Here is a 4,823-nt window from a genome sequence, read left to right as displayed (position 1 = left end):
AGTAGAGGCTTTAGGGACATTTTTCAAAGACAAAGGAGATCCTGAAGATGAAAGGTTGTCACCAAACATTGTAAAAATCTACTAGTGTAATTTGATTGCTTAATGAGATTTTTAATATCTTTTGGGGCGATAGCTTCATCTAGATTTTTTGTTTTAAATGGAGAGGCCATAACTGGGTTATGTCCTTCCGTATTTGAAATAACAAAAGATCCTTTTGGAGGAAACTCAGATCTGATTAAATTTCCATCTTTAACTTTTCAGGTTGAAATAACATTTGCTGATGGTGAAAGATTTTTATTTTTAAAAGGATAATCGATATTATTTTTGATGGAATAAGCATGAAACCATTTAAAGAAAGGAATATACATTCTGACATCATTGAGAAAACTGTAGTACTTTTCTTTAAATGATGAGATTTGGGAAGCTATATATGTACGTAAATACCATTCTCTATGGAGATCATACTCCTTGGAGTAAAAGTTTTTACATAAGGCTTCTTTGTTTATAACAAATTCTGTACTACTCATGGGCATCATCATTCATAGAAGAATATGTTGGAGATTGAATAGATTGTAAATCAATATCATCATCAGTTTGATAAATTGGTTGAGAAATGTTTAATTTATTTTGTAACCCTGAAATATTAATTCCAGAATTTATGGATCTGGGAATTTTAGTTGAAAACTGAGATTGTGAAGTCACAGAAAAAGATCTTCTTGCTGAAGTAAAATCATTAGATGTTCCTGCTTCAGATCTGGAAGAAAAAGAGTTTTGTCTGTTAAAGAAAATCTTTACTTTTCCTGATTCATCTTGTTTTATTTGTCGTAAGAGAGGTGATTGTCTAGGTTGCGTTGGAATGGCTCGATCAATTGACCATGACTGGGGAAGGTCAATTTCATCCCACTTTATGAGCCTTGGGACCGTGATGTTGGCCTTGTCATGTCTGTGACGAACAAAGTAGTTTCACGATCACTGGATTTAATAAGGACTCTAGAATTACAAGTGTTCATGACCTTGTATTGAATCCTATAGATTAAAGCGACTGGGATAGATCATTCCTTCATGTTAAAACCATGAATTCGGATGTTTAGAAAAAGGGAGTCAAGGATGTTGACATCTAACAAACTGACCATTTTGTTTAGGAAACAGTTGAAATAAACCGGACCGTGTCCTAGACTTGTTTTTACCGTTCCGATTAAAGAATCTTGGAAATCATTGTGCCTAATATCTCTAAGATACAGAAGGATGGAAGCATTAAGACCTTCTCTAATAAGGGGTTTGACAGCTACTTGGACACACGCTATGTTAAGATATTTGTAGTGACGGGCATGTTATTTGACAGATTACTTGGTTAAAAGATGGAATTCCTCGCCGGAGTCTAGTCCTAAAGGAATATTGTTTTCAGCGGTTTTGATAATGTAATCCGATTTTTTTTGTCATCAGGGACATATAACTCATCTTGAGGGATTTTGGGTATTTCCCAATTGTCTATGGCTTGATTGATATCTTCAAAGTAAACTTCTTCTTCAAAGATATTGTGTTTGGAAGAAAGTTCATCAGGCCGAGTTACTTTCTCAATAAGATGATTGGAAGAAGAATGGGGTAAAGAAGTGGAGGAAGAAGATGGAGAAGATCCCCTAATGGAGAGACGTCTAGAAAGTGAACGGAAGAGGTTAGACATAATAAAAAAGAATTTGATATCATTGCCCTCCTTTGGTTCAGAAAGAACATTTATATTATCACTAAACTATCACTCAAATTTTTTAATCTGGGAATTATAAATCTTTTTTTTCCAATCTTTAAATCCATAGCCACCAAGAATTATTACGTTCGGATCTTATCACCTTCAAAAACATCATCAAATTTGCCTTACTGCCCCATATCAAGGGTCTTACCACTACAGTCCCTTTAAGTGATAAGATTAAATAGTCCGTACTTCCAGATTTAAAGAATAGTTTTATTTGATATGTACGGAGATTAAGAACATAAACAGTAAATATAAGAATATGAACAGTAAATATAATTTCCAGATCCATGAACCTCAGAGATAGTTTAATGATAATAATAACATTCCTACTTCTCCATCAGGCTCTGATACCAGATGGCCCCGAGTGGATCAAGGAGGGTAAGGGGAAGATGGCATAGTAAAAATAGAAGATGCAGTTATGTATGTATGACGCAGAAAATAAATAATTAGTAAGGCGGTATGATAGAACCAGCCATTAATATTAGAAGAAAGCTAGCACTAGCGGTAGTCCGCCTGCACTAGCTAAGGGAAAAAGAGATATATGATATAAAATTATATTTTATTGATTGGAAATATGATTGAAAAGAAGAAGGGAGAAGAAGAAGAGCTGGAGAGCTTACAAGGGAACTCTCAGAGCTTCTCTCTCTAACCTCTCTCTATGATTGTGTAAATTGAAGGGTACCTCACAATGAGAACGAGGCCTCCTTTTATAATTGAAAAACTTACTGTTTCTACAGTTCAGGTAAAAATGACCTACACTATAGCCACAGTACAGGTTTCAAATAGTTCCGGCAATTGTCTTGGCATTATTACAATATTCTTGGTTTTAATCATCAGCTAGACAAACTTTGAAACAGTCTTCCTCAGCTTGACTGCCTTTGGTTTCTTCATCACTTTCTTCTTTAGATGAAGACTCTTCATCTTCTTGAAGCAAGTGAAGGATTTGTTGAAGCTTTCCTTTGATTTATTGCTTTGATTGTGAGCCTACAAGGGCTGCTTGAATTTGTGCTTTTTGATTGAGAATCGAGGCCGTTTTTGGGTCTGAGATCTTCTGACTCTTGGGATTGATTTTGAACCATTCTCTGACCTTTTCTAGATAAGCCATTGATGAATCAAATTGAGACCACCATTTGTCATAAGCATGCCTTTGTAAGATTGGGAATGCTTTAGGATGGTCTGGTTTTGTATATTGATATTGCCACGAGAATACCCATGCCAATGAGAAAATTGAGAAAAATTTTAACATTACAGGAACACATATTTCCTGAATGTCAAATTTTGATTGAAATAGTTTATACCCTTCATCGGTAGGTGAGGGTAAAATTTCTGGAATTGGCCCAAAAAAGTCCCACCATTGGTAGAACCAATTTGGAAAAGCATAGTTTGGAAAAACATAGGGCTAAGCGAATGCCTCTGCCTCTTGAAGAGGCGATAATTGCCTTTTTAGGAATTATGATCTTGCTTGATTCCCTGCAAATATTTATGTGTAAGAAAGTTAGGGAGAGAGTTTGAGTTGCCCTTGATGTGCTCAATTTCAAAATAAAAAATGCTTAAGATAGCTTGCCATCTGGCGAAAATTTGTTTTGATGCAAGATTTTTAACATCTTTTTGCAAGACTTCTTTGGCCGATTTGTAATCAACTCGGACCAAAAATTTTTGATTGAGTAAATCCAATTGAAATTTTGTGATGCACAAAACTATGGCTAAAATTTCTTTTTTGATTGTGGAATAGATTTGTTGAGTACTATTCTAATGTTTTGATATAAATGCAATGATACATTCTTTATCATGCAATTTCTATTTTAAGATACCACCATATCCTAAATCAGATGCATCTGTTTCAACAATTTTGAATGCATGAGGAACAGGTAGGTAAAGACAAGGAAGATTGCGAACTTTGGTTTTAAGAAATCTGATGATTTCGGAATGTTTCTCAGTCCAAGGTGGAGGATTTTTCTTAAGCCTATCATGAAGAGGCTTAATAAGATTACTAAGATTTGGAATGAAATCTGAGACATAATTAAGACATCCTAGGAACCTTTGGAGCTGAGGTTTGTCAATGATATAATCTAAAAACTTTTCTACAAACAAAATTGATTGTTCAACTGGGGTTATTATTCCTGGGAAAATCATATGACCAAGAAAATGGATTTTTGTTTGAAAAAGGACAATTTTTTATTTGGAAATAGTAAGTCCATTTTTCTGGATGATGTACATAAAAATTTTAACATATTTGAAGTGTTCTTCTAAAGTTGGAGAAAAGATTAAGACGTCATCTATGTAAACGATTGCAAAGTTTGAATATGGGTTCAAAATGTCGTTCATGATTTTTTGAAATTCAGAAGGAGCATTTTTCAGACCAAAAGGCATTACATTCTGTTCCGGGGGCTACCTAAAACTGTAGGTCGATCTCGGACGAGATCTTCTGTACTGATCGGCGATGACGTGTCCGGCTGTGGGTGGTGGCCAGAGCAATCGCGTCCGACTTGTTGGACTGGTAATGCTGCTGATCCTTTGTCACCGGAGGGTGGTGGTACCTGCAAGAAACTCCGATACTTAAGTTAGCAAGGGTATTAAGCAGGTTTTTAGTAGAATCAGAGTATATATTATACCTGGGTGCTCCAGTGTATTTATAAGGGTGTGAAGTGACCTTCTTAGATAAGATAAGTTAGTTATCTTTTCTTATCTTTTGGTGAGGTCAGCTTATCTTTAAGGGAACCGCCCTTATCTCTATAGGCTTGGGCTGCCTTTGGATTTGGGTCGTATTCCTCGAGTTGGGCCCTTTTTCGGGCTTTCCTGTCAATTTGGCCGAGCTCTTTGAGAAGAGGTCAGATTGTCCCGACCTGAAGAGGCCGGTCGTCTTGTTGGTAGAACATCCCGGGTCGGACAGTTTGACCCAGGGTATGAATAGTGCCCCTGCTCGAGCTCAGTCTTTCTTTTGAGGTCGAGTCTTAGTTTTAGTACTTTGATCCTTCTCTGGTGAAGCCGAACTCGAGAACTTTGTCGATTTTATCTTTGTAGAGTTCTTTTTTGAATGCGGAACATTTCTTCTTTCATTTCCTCTGAAAGCACGCGC

The sequence above is a fragment of the Arachis ipaensis genome, chromosome B8 (assembly GCF_059453495.1).
Source record: "Arachis ipaensis isolate K30076 ecotype BB chromosome B8, ASM5945349v1, whole genome shotgun sequence".
In the NCBI taxonomy this organism is placed as follows: domain Eukaryota; kingdom Viridiplantae; phylum Streptophyta; class Magnoliopsida; order Fabales; family Fabaceae; genus Arachis; species Arachis ipaensis.
This window is presented reverse-complemented; position numbering follows the sequence as displayed.